The 12,735-nt window shown below is 30.0% G+C and overlaps 1 protein-coding gene across 5 annotated transcripts in view; it reads left to right on the forward strand.

Moving 5' to 3' along the window:
• Positions 1–1,149: 1,149 nt before the first annotated feature.
• LOC118179849 (uncharacterized) overlaps positions 1,150–12,735 on the forward strand; it is a 109,004-nt gene continuing 97,418 nt past the window's right edge. The window contains exon 1 of one of the 5 annotated variants that reach the window (XM_085823902.1): positions 1,150–1,587. The gene's annotated coding sequence lies outside the window, so the exon portion shown is untranslated. Of the gene's footprint in view, positions 1,608–12,735 lie in introns of all 5 variants that reach the window. The other 4 variants (XM_085823901.1, XM_085823900.1, XM_085823899.1 and 1 more) reach the window with 4 other exon arrangements.

A 12,735-nucleotide genomic window follows, 5' to 3' on the forward strand; every position in this document is an offset into this window, starting at 1 on the left:
TTCAAAGAAAATATATAGTTAAACATAGTATATACTATGTATATAGTATATATGCTATGTATATACACACATAGTATATAGTGTATAGTATATATATATATAGACGTTCTTTGGATCATTTTTGGTGTTGGCGATAATTTTCAAAGTCGCGCCAAGGCTGCACCGTATACTAGGATTTTACCTTAAGCTTTTTTAAAACAGAGCATAATACTACAGTTACGAAAAATTTTAATGTTATAAAAGTTAGTTAATTTAGTAAATTTCAGTTTTTCACCAAAGCAATGAAATATTTTGATAATTATGAAGTTCCTTGTATATCTTTATAAAAGAACTTTATTGCTGTTTTAATCAATTAAACAACTGTCCAAGTTATTTTAATACTTTTGAAGGAACAAAAGAAACTACTAAAAGAAACATTAAAATTTATTAATATATTTGTCAACCTTGATTTTGGCATAAAAGTCTGCAGAATGCTTCGTAGATTTTAAGCACACAGAGGCACTGCAATTCTTATTCCTTGATTTGAAGTTTTCTGCAAGTGTTTATTATTATTATTAAAATATCTGTGTTGGCACACATACAATTTTTTTACAGTGACTTCAGATGTGGATAAATTTTTCGAACACTCTCGTTTGTTTTACTGGCGTAGCTGAATTTTGCGATGAATGCATCACATATATTGCCGAGTATCACCTTCCAAATTTTTCAGACTGTTAATGTATACATTAGCAGTGAATTATTCTCCTCTTTCCTCAGATATACTACGGCGATAAAAAATAACCATTCACTAAAGATTTTGCGTAAATTTCCACTCATAATAATTTAAATTGCGAAAATCTCACAATTACCACCTAAACACTCTATTCAGCACCACAATTCTTTCGAAAGCGCGCCGTATAGTCAAAAGTGGGATACGCCGTCTTGCCAGGTAAAACTAGTCGATATTTCCGTGACGTCAAAAATTCGAAAAGTGGGGTAGGGTTTGGAAATACGCGCCCAACACCATATGTTGGCCATTTTTTGCAATTTTTTTTCCTTTCTTCCAAAAAACCCGATGTCATTTCATGCATGTGTGCCAGTTTTTTACCTCTTTACCTACATAATTATTGAATTTTAGGTCACCCTGTATTTTAAATCAGTTTATGTTCAGCCGTTTCTGGGGAGGGAAAGAAATATTTTAAACTGGTTCCATATTAGTAATTGGTAAAAATTTTTGAGAACTGATTATCCATCTAAATACATGATGAAGTTATGTCCATGGTAGGGATGGACCAAGGAAATATAAAATTTCAGGAATACATCATTCCATCTGCGGCTCTCCTTACGTTAGAACCTCAACCTAACCACTTGTTTAAAAATATTACTTGCAAGTATGAAGCTGCTGAACAATTAAACTTTTTATTGTAATGCTGAATGTTTGGTTTTTATATTTTTCTGACAAGTGTTTCTGACAAGTTTTGCACATATTTTTAACTTTAAAGAACAGGTTAAAAATGTACTAATCAAGGAATGGAAACCTTCAGCTAATGAGTGTTTATGAACCGTGGGGATACTTGCTGAGGTCATATCATCAGTACTGTGCTTCTAGTAAGCTTTTTAATATTAACGTATGTGTTTTTGGATCGGAATCTTTGTTTTCTATATATTATTTTGTATTTAAATAGATTTAATTGAGATTAGCAGTTTTCAATTGTTGAAAAAAAATCGGTTTTTAAAAATTTGTTTTTAAAAAGGCGTTTCATTTTTAATGCAAGATTAAGCAAATTGCACCAAAATTCGGTGCAGATTAAGCTTGAAAGTGTAGAAGCTGCATTTTTGTATATCTTGATTTGCTTCCGTTCTGACATATTCTAGGCAGTGGAAAACGTGAAAAATAATTCTTTCAATATATATGTATTTATCTTTTTGTTTCATTTCTATTTACATCTGCTTAGTAAATTGCCTAATGAATAATTTTGGGTGAAAAAGAAATTATCGATCAGAAGATGAATTTTTTATAATATTTTCCTTTCTAACACTCTAGTTAATAGCTGGTTGTGTGTAGGCTAATCCTTAGAATATGGTAACTGGTAGTTTGGCAACATTTTGGAGGCGATAAAGGTTACTACCTGGGACTTTGGTAATAATGTGAGCAGTACCAACACCACCTAGAACTAACTCAAGGCCACGGCGCGCAGTTCGTGACGTCACTGCAGTAGGGATACTTTCGTCCTCGCCAACTTTAAGGGTGCCTTCTTAAATATCCATTTGACAGGCTTATATAAAAACTGAAATTTTTATATTTAATTCTCATCGTTTATAAATCTGGAAAATACCTTGCTTTCATTAGAATGTGAAGAACCGAGATTTTTATTTTTAGAATGTTTTCAATACGAATAACTAGAATTTTTAATTCCATTAAAAGTTATTACTGATGTTACTAAATTTAATCGCTGAGAAACTCTTGTTAACGAAAGAAATTTCACACTTAATGAATCGGAATTTTATTTGTACGCAATAATTAAACAGAAAGACAATTTAAGACATGAAGGCAGGATATAGATCCTAAAAAATTGAGATAAATTCTAACTGATTTAAATTATGAAGCTAATTTACCTGGAATCATGTAGCAACATAAAATCATTAGTTGAAAACAGATATAATTAATCAGAGATGTTTATTGGTCAAGGGTCGTATTAATTATACTTACAACAATTTATGCCTTGACTAATAAACATCTTTGATAAGTATAAGTAATATATCTTATTTTTGACATATGTTGCCGAATAATAATAAATACTCATGTTTGAAACAAATAACGCTAAGCTTGCAACGATTTAAATAAGTTTTTATAATTATTTGAGACATTAGGTGCACAGAGAGAATTGCATATTATTTTGCATTTTAAATGGCAAATATCAAATCTCTGATAGAGGTCTGATATAGATCTAAGCTAACCTCTGATCTTTACAGGGAAATTTTATAACATGGTTTAGCAGTATTGTGTGGAAGACAAATGTAACAAATCCTAAACTGGGATATTGAACACAACAAATGAAAAACACAACTATCATTGCATTATTAGTGCCGAATAAAATTACTAACATATAATGCCCTTAGGATGCACTAAATTATACATTACAATTCGAAACAATTTATACAGAAATACTTTAGATAATATGTATATGCTTATTTTCAATCAGTCAACTAAAAAGAGGAAGGATAGAGGAAAAGAAGAAAATCATCGAAATTGTCTTTGCAGTCAATTCAGAATTATTCAAAACTGTCTGTAAACGGAGAACGATAAATATTGCTTTTTTTTTTTTTTTTTTTTTTTTTTTTTATCACAGACTGCATTTTATCAAATAAAAATGTATGGCATAATATTTCATAAAGACTACATTTCTATCTTTAGAAAGAATTTAAATTGTAGTCTTTATGAAATATCATGCCATACATTTTTATTTCCATACGTGTATATATGTATGACAATATATTCGATTTCTTTGAAAAAAAAATTGCTTCGACATACTGCTATACAAAATATACAATTAGCTACCGAAGATGAGCATAACCTTTGAATTGTCCGAGGATGAGGAGCCAAAATACACCCAGAACTCTTTAAAAATTTATAAGCATGGGGTGAAATTGTACATAAAATACTGAATAGTATCATACTCTCTGGAGAATACTGTAAGTTTTCTTTGGATGTATTAATTAATGTTAATTGCTCCCTAATGAATTGTATGGCTTTCTGCTTATTTTCATCCTATTGTTCTTCAATTTTCTAAAGTTTCACAAACAGAATTTATTCTTAAATTCTGCACATCACTTTTAAATTCATACGACAACAAAGCGTTTAAAATAGAAATTACCTCATCTACATTGCCAACAGATGCTGGCAAAGTTAAATTATTAAATTTTTTAAGTTCAGTTTTCCCAATGTAAACTGAAAGTTCAAGTTTTTCGTTTATTAATGCTGAAATATTTATTTCAGGGCACGGTGTTAGCTCAGTAATTAAAAAGATAGCTTCCCGTGCTCTTTTAATACAGTTCCACGAGCCAGGTAGCTTTTCTTTTCCCATCTTATCTAAAAATTCAGAAAAAGAAGAAAAGGATTTTTCTTTTTCATTCGTCTGAAACTGGGATATACTTTCAGTTACAGCCCACTGAAGATTTTTATTTTCTACCCTTTTACGACGTTCATCTGGGCTTTCTCTCACGATAAATTCCCTTGAAATATATTTTGGGCAGTTTGGGAAAATACTAGGAATCGCAAAACGTTTTAATTTGTACCTCGATAAGGGAGCAGTCACCTTCCTTCCAGTCCTTTCATCAACGAATTCTGTACATTTTGAAATGTCCTCAGGGTGAAAATGAAGGGCACAAACCTATCAGCAAGAATTTTTATACATTAAGTTTTTCGGCTTTAAACTGAGCATACATTATTAAATTTCATTAAATTTGTAGCATAAAATAATGCAGGTTAGGTTATTTTAATTATGGCAAAGCCTCGAGGGCTATCTGCCTAAGGGGAGGGATGCCTTCATGGAGGACTTTCTAAGGGAAACTGGCTCGTATATACGTTACACATGGGGAAAACCCCGAAAACACCCATGCAGCCAGCCCGTTGGCGGGATTCGAACCTCGGACCGAACTACCAGTGTTCAGCGACTTAACCGCTCGGCCGCTGGTCGGCCACTAAAACAATATAAGTTAATGTTTATTCACGACTAATAGAAAGAAAATCATACTTATCTATTAACTGTATAAAGTGAAACAGGTACTAGTTTTGAAGAATAATGTCTAATTAGATAGAAAAATCTTTTGTCAAATAAAGTGTTGCATAAATTTAATTATTTACTTACAAAAAATACGAAACACTTGCATGCAAATATTGTTATAATCGGATTTAATTATCTAAACTAGAATTAAATACAAGATTTTGTAAAACTTCATATTTAATGATTTATGTTATATTAAGTGAATTTTAAGAATATCAGGCATGAACTCACAAAAATTTAAATAGCGTATTTTTTTGCATTAACATCAGAAACAAAATTGGTATTAGTTACAGAGATATTATCAAGATTTTTCAAGGTCTTCGGATTTTAATAAATACGCTGTTCCTGTAACAAATGTATCGAGATATTTAAATGTAAGCATTTTGCAACATACAAAATGTATTTACAATTTTGAATTTTTATTAATCCTACATTTAATCTAATCCTACTTTTAAGTCACACATTTGTTTAATTTACTTAACTTGGTAAATGATGCTATTTACTACAAATTGACTAGCATGACGATAAAGAATGCCATCTGCTATAGATTGAACGATTAGCATGATGATAAACAGTACTATCTGCTATAAATTAAATTAATAGTATGATTAAGTCATCATACATATATAATCACTATTAGACTTACAATAAGATTAAATATGTTTACTTTCTATAAATGTATGTACTCGCTTTAGTTTATGATAATTATAACATACTTAACACAGAAGCACTTTTTAAAGCACAGATAAGTATAAACTTATTCATTAAAAAAAAAAAAAAAACGCAACTTACCTTTGAAAATTTTGTTGGCTTGAAATTGCTTCTATGAATCGCCTTTATCCATTTATTTAAGAATTCTTTCTCTTTAGGAAAAGAGAAAACCTGTACTTTTGGACCATTTGGATAGCTCCCTTTACAGTTAGGTACACAGCATGTGTAAACCATATCAAAAATTTGAAAAACAAATAATAAAGTGGAATACTTATAATATAGAAATATCTGAAAAAAGAAAGAAAATGTCGACTGTTCTTATGGACGATTTCTGACCAAGTGACCGTCAAAACTCCGGAAATCCACCCACCACAGTCCTGGGTGAGGAGAGTTAAATGAAATACAATCCCTACTGACACTGACGTCACACCTCCTCCTGGGAAATGCGCCGTGGCCTTGAGTTAGTTCTAGGAGGTGTTGGCAGTACTCAGTTCCGATTATGCATTATTTTGTGTGAGGGAAATGAGAGATCATGGGATATGTCATGTGGGTTGATCTTTACATTATGGTAACTTGGCGATTTTTTGGCGAAAATTTGGCGACCAACTCTCCTACAGCAATTCTCTATTTTTTTCCCCGCCGCCATTTTGTCTTCACGAAGTAAAGACATGTTTCTTTTCTTTTTATCTCCTGAACACTTCTTTCAACAATCTACTAGCCGAATTACACTTATGCTAGAAATTTTATCAAACAAAACTGCTTAATCATGACAAATATTCACTGCAAAATTAGGAAAAACTGCACAATACCATCCTCCTTATGTATTTTTCAAAATAACACATACGCATAAACCATGTACACGCCGACTTATTTTTACTTAAAAAAAATCCCAGAATTGCACAAAAATGGCATTGCGCACACTCTTCACTATATCCATGTACACTGCTTTTTTCTCATAAATTAAAAAAATTTCACGAAAATACATGACAATTTTCTCAATCTTTAAACCCGGTAAAAAGAACGTATATGAAATTACATGATCACGAAAAAGTATTTACCCTTTACAAATATCAACATTTCCACATATAAAATAAATAGAATATCCAAAAACTTTTACCTCTAAATCATCTATTACATTATACACGTCACCAACAAATTCATACCGCAAGCATTACAAATACTTAATATCAAATATTTAAATTATTTCCATGCACGTTTATTTCAACTTAAACGTATACCAAATTCCTACAAACATAAAATTCACAAAATAACTATCATTTCATTAAAATATAATTAAATTCAAAAACACTACTTAAAATATAAATGAGCACATACATTAAATTAATAAAAATTACCTTACAATCCTAATTACTTTAAACTAAATCATTGCTAATAACAATTTTCCCAATAATACCAAATTCCTTTCCACCTTACATTTAGAACAATGCATAAAAATAATATCCTCAAATAATTAAAAATACTAACTTACCTAATCTTCTTCAGAATCTTGATTATGTGGCGGATACACTTTTCTTCCTTCTGTTTCAGAATCTTTAAAATCATACTTATCTTTCAAAGCAAGATACCAGGTAAAATAAATAACATAATAAAACATCTTTATTTCTCTCTCGCACAACCTTAAAAAACATTTATTACTATCCTTTTCAATACCACTAAATACCCATTTCAAATTCACTCTAGTTACGGCCATGGGATCCAAAAATTCACAAACACTATTTCACACAACACAGAATAAAGCCAAATACAAAATTGCCAGATTTTTTCCCGATTAAAGAACAGTAATTCGTCCATTAATATCACATGACATATCCCATGATCTCTCATTTCCCCCACACAAAATAATGCGTAATCGGAACTGAGTACTGCTCACATTATTACCAAAGTCCCAGGTAGTAACCTTTATCGCCTCCAAAATGTCGCCAAACTATCAGTTACCATATTGTAAAGATCAACCACAAAACTGCTTAATCATGACAAATATTCACTGCAAAAGTGGGAAAAAGTGCACAATACCATTACGCGTCTTTCAAAATAACACATACACATAAACCATGTACACGTCGACTTATTTTTACTTAAAAAGCATCCCAGAATTGCACAAAAATGGCATTGTGCACACTCTTCACTATATCCATGTACACTGCTTTTTTCTCATAAATTAGAAAAATTTCACGAAAATACATGACAATTTTTTGAATCTTTAAACCCGGTAAAAAGAACATATATGAAATTACCTGATCGCGAAAAAGTATATACCCTTTCCAAATATGAACATTTCCACATATAAAATAAATAAAATATCCAAAAACTTTTACCTCTGAATCATCTATTATATTATAAACGTCACCAACGAATTCATACTGCAAGCATTACAAATACTTAGTGTCAAATATTTAAATTATTTCCATGCACGTTTACTTCAACTAAAACGTATACCAAATTCCTACAAACATAAAATTCACAAAATAACTATCATTTAATTAAAATATAATTAAATTCAAAAACACTACTTAAAATATAAATGAGCTCATACATTAAATTAATAAAAATTACCTTACAATCCTAATTACTTTAAACTAAATCATTGCTGATAACAATTTTCCCAATAATACCAAATTACTTTACTTCCACCTTACATTTAGAACAATGCATAAAAATAATATCCTCAAATAATTAAAAATACTAACTTACCTAATCTTCTTCAGAATCTTGATTACGTGTCCGATAAACTTTTCTTATTTCTGTTTCAGAATCTTTAAAATCATACTTATAGTTCACAGCAAGGTACCAGGTAAAATAAATAACTTAATAAAACATCTTTAGTTCTATCTCGCACAACCTTAAAGAAACACTTATTACTATCCCTTTCAATCCCACTAAATACCCATTTCGAATTCACTTTAGTTAGGGCCATGGGATCCAAAAATTAACGAACACTGTTTCACACAACACAGAATAAAGCCAAATACAAAATTTCCAGATTTTTTCCTTATTTCCCCCCTTTTCCGATTAAAGAACTGTAATTCGTCCATTAATATCACATGACATATCCCATGATCTCTCATTTCCCTCACACAAAATAATGCGTAATCGGAACTGAGTACTGCTCACATTATTACCAAAGTCCCAGGTAGTAACCTTTATCGCCTCCAAAATGTCGCCAAACTACCAGTTACCATATTCTAAAGATCAGCCTCATATTTTTATAAAAATATTCATGTATTGAAAAACCAGGGAATATTATGATATTTATTATATGTTACTGGTGAAACATAAACATATTGATTGAGAAATGTATAAAACGTATTTTTTTACTAAAAATTAAAGTTATGATAAAATACATACAATTTTTGTCTTCAAAAACTAATATCTCCTTTTAAACACTCTGTTTTATGAATACATGCATTTGTTAATGAATAAAAATGATACATTTGTTTACGTATTAAATATGCATATTAAATTTAAAAAATATATAATATAAATAATATTAATTTGTTTGTGTATTAAATTTTATTATAATAACAAACATGCTGTAAACAATGTATCACTGGTTAAAATAATGGCTTCGTAAGAACTCAAAATTTAACTTAATTGTCTTGTATAATTTAACTTAATTGTAACCAAAATTTTCGCATTTATAATATTGAGGTAATATATTACCTATCTCCAACAATATCTTTAAATGACAGTTAAATACGATTCATTTTGTATCAAAATAACCAATGAAAAATGAAATACCTGCAGTAACGACTTCAAATCAACTGTAATCAAATAAGAAACAAAAGTCAGTTGTTTGTTAAAAAGTGCTTCAGTTTCAGTTGAGAAATTTGATAGACAGGTTATTAGCTGTTTTGTTATTTCTAACTCTTAGTCTTTTTCATCATCTGCGTTAGCATTTTCCAAATTCTACCCATAGAAAATTCTTAGAAAAGAATTATTTAGTACTCTAGAAAAAGTTAGTTAGTCAGAGGTAGTTGTTTCATTCTATAGTGAATAATCAATAGTTAGTGTTGAAATTTATTTTATATGTTATTGAATTTATTGTTCGTGCATTATTATTGTTCTAATGAACTGTGTTTCCATAAGTACCTAAAACCAGTGGCGGCTTCTGGGGGGGAGTAGTGGTATTCCTGTCCGAAAATCTGATTTGAACACCACGATTTTCTTATATTCCTATTAAATTATGCATGTTTTTTGCTGCACTTATTTCTTCAAAATTTTTTAACTTAATTAACTAACCCCTCAGAGAAAGTTTAAAATGACATAAACAATTGCAAATTTTGAAATTAAATGTCCTGGTTAGCTTTAGTCATATAAAAGTCAAACATCTTGTATTTTTTGTCTGTGACTGTGGCCTCGGCGGCGAGGAGAATGTTGAACATGTGCTTCTTCTATGTCCTAAATATGAGAGCGAAAAAAAAGTCTTTAAACTGGGACTGAAAAATTCTAATATTAACTGGCCTCCAGAGTTTTACCAATTTATTTCCGAGAGAAGTGCTTTTAACACTTTTTGTCAATTCATTGTAAAACTTTGTAATCATCCTTAATTTTATTTCAGTTTTCTCTTCTGTTTATTTTGTATTGTGTTTCATACTTCTGTAAGCCCCATGTGATACTATGTGGTACATGGGGAATTTGTCTTGTTTCTTTTAATAATAATAATAAAAAATTATAATATGATTAATTTGCATTACAATCTAATAGCAAAGTAATTTTTTTTTTCATGCTTACATTAAAACTGTTTTCACGCAATTTACTTTACAGTTAATTTTAGAAAAATATTTCCTTAAGAAATTACACAGAAAATATTTCTTTCTTAATTTTTCTTATTTTCTTTTTCTATGAAAATTATTTCTTTCAGAAAAAGAAATAAAATGCATTCGCTATTACAGTATGGCCGATCGCTGCTGCATTCAGCTATCACACACGCATCAAAATGTTTCATTTTAAATAATTTATTCTATAATTAACATTATAACTTAAAAAATAAGAAAATATTTTTTCAATATAAAATATATAACCAAAATTATACTAATCTATCCTGTATATGTGATTAATTCATATTGCAATTTTTGTCACACAATTACTAATACTTTTTTTTTAATGTTGCATTGCTGGTATTTTAATTTCTTATATATATAAGAACTGCTTTTTTTAAATATTCTTTTTTCTCAAAAGATTTTATTCTGTGAAAATAATTAAAAGATAGTAATATTATTTTCAAAATGCAAGTACTAAAGTAAAAATAATCAGTGTAGGTCTCCTGCAGTTGAAGTCCTTGTCAAACCAGCGTTTCGACACATTTAATAGAAAACTAATAATAATCAATATCTCTTTTACAATATAAAAATGAGAACTTTGCTATGAACAGTATTTTTTTTTTTTTTTTTTTAAGTTTGCAAAGAAACAATGATTTTTTAGTACTCAGATTACAAAAGTACTATTCCATGAATAAACCCTCAGTCTTATAGCAAATACAATAATAATGCAGCATAATTCTGCTAATAAGTCCACCAGCGGTAGAGTCGCTGAACACAGGTAGTTTGGTCCGAGGTTTGAATCCCGTGAAGAACGAGCTGGCTGCATCGCCGTTTCGTGGCTTTCCCAATGTGTAACGTCTGTACGAGCCAGTTTCCCTCAGAAAGTCCTCCCTTAGAAACATAATAAATCATAATAAAATCACACACACACACACACACAAATAAAAAAGAAAATAAATAAAATAAAAATTAAAAAAATAATAAATAAAAATAAAAAAAAAATAATAATAAAAAAAAAAAGAGAGAGAGAGAAAAGAAAAAAAATATCTGAAAGCCTTCAGATTTTATATTACTCCCAAAGAGCCTTTTTTTAACGTTTTGCGTGTTACCTTTATTTAATAAATATCATGTTCTTCGTACTTAAACCATAAAATTCAATTCAACAGCAATATCATATAATTTAAAAAGAGCATATCTTTAGAATTTCCGATACATAGTGCGCTAGAGATGAAAATGTTTTTTTCCCTCTTTCCCATCGTACAATGTTTCCATTGCTCGCTTTAAAATCATTGACTTTCTTAGTCAAACACTCATAAGTGCTTTATAAAATATTAAATAGATAATAAAACAAATTCCCAGTTCCAAATTTGGGTCTCCAGATGCCTATATTAGGATGGAGGACTGTGTTATTCAAAATTTCATGGCTCTAGGTACCATTGTTTTATCACAGTGTGAGAAACATTCATACATTTATGCAGATTCCTCATTATTTAATTTCTTTAGATATAATACAGTGCGATAATATTTGGTGGCAATGATTTGAAATATTTATTGTGAAGTGCCACAAAATAGCAAAACAAAATTAATAGCCCTTCTGGGCTAAAACTTATTTTTAAAAGTATCACACTAGTTGTAGTACTGCTACTGAAAAAATATTATAAAGCTATTTTATAGTTTTATAATTTTTTTTTTAAATTTTTATTTTACAGTAGTGTGAATTTTGCATAATAATGAACAACATTCCTTTTTATGCTCAGAGTATTGTTCGTAAGGTATTCAACTGTTAGATTGTAAAATAAACGTAATTGCTGTACATAAATCGAGTAGAAGCTTATCGGATGTCTATATTTGTATTAAATGAAGAAGGTTTATGTGTTGATAAACTTATTAGCTTCTACATTTTTAAAGCATATAATTACAATTTATATCTATAATTTTAGGAATAGTATAAATGACCGTTCTTTCAGTAGAAATTGCGTTCTTGTTTTCTAAATGTGGCTCCAAATACTCTCTTAGTTCATCACAAATTAAAATAACTATAAATTTTGGCAATCTTAAATATGCAATGAAAACATCTGGCAGAGCAAAAGCATCAACATATTTTCTATAAATTCGCCACTGATTCAGAGATCTACGACCGTATTCTTTGTTTAAATATGAAAAAAACAGCGGTGGAAACACATACAAAGCAATTGTCTACTTAGTATACGTCAACTGCATAACCCTGATTGACGACACGGCAACACTTTTTCATGCGCTTTCGACAACTTCCATACTAGGAGAATATAGGATGTCAGGCAGACCTGTTTTTCACTAGCAGCGACATCTGGCGGCCCACAACTTGCTGTCGACTCTCGTAGCGTAGAATAACCATCCTGGTACAACCGTAGTGCTGCTCTACCTTTCCCATTAGCAGTACCATACATGAGATGCCTATCAGCTTTTTCTCTGTGCATAAACTCGCCCATCACTCTCGACCG

Source organism: Stegodyphus dumicola, chromosome 9, assembly GCF_044657685.1.
Source record: "Stegodyphus dumicola isolate Sdum_Otavi_A_Nest chromosome 9, ASM4465768v1".
In the NCBI taxonomy this organism is placed as follows: domain Eukaryota; kingdom Metazoa; phylum Arthropoda; class Arachnida; order Araneae; family Eresidae; genus Stegodyphus; species Stegodyphus dumicola.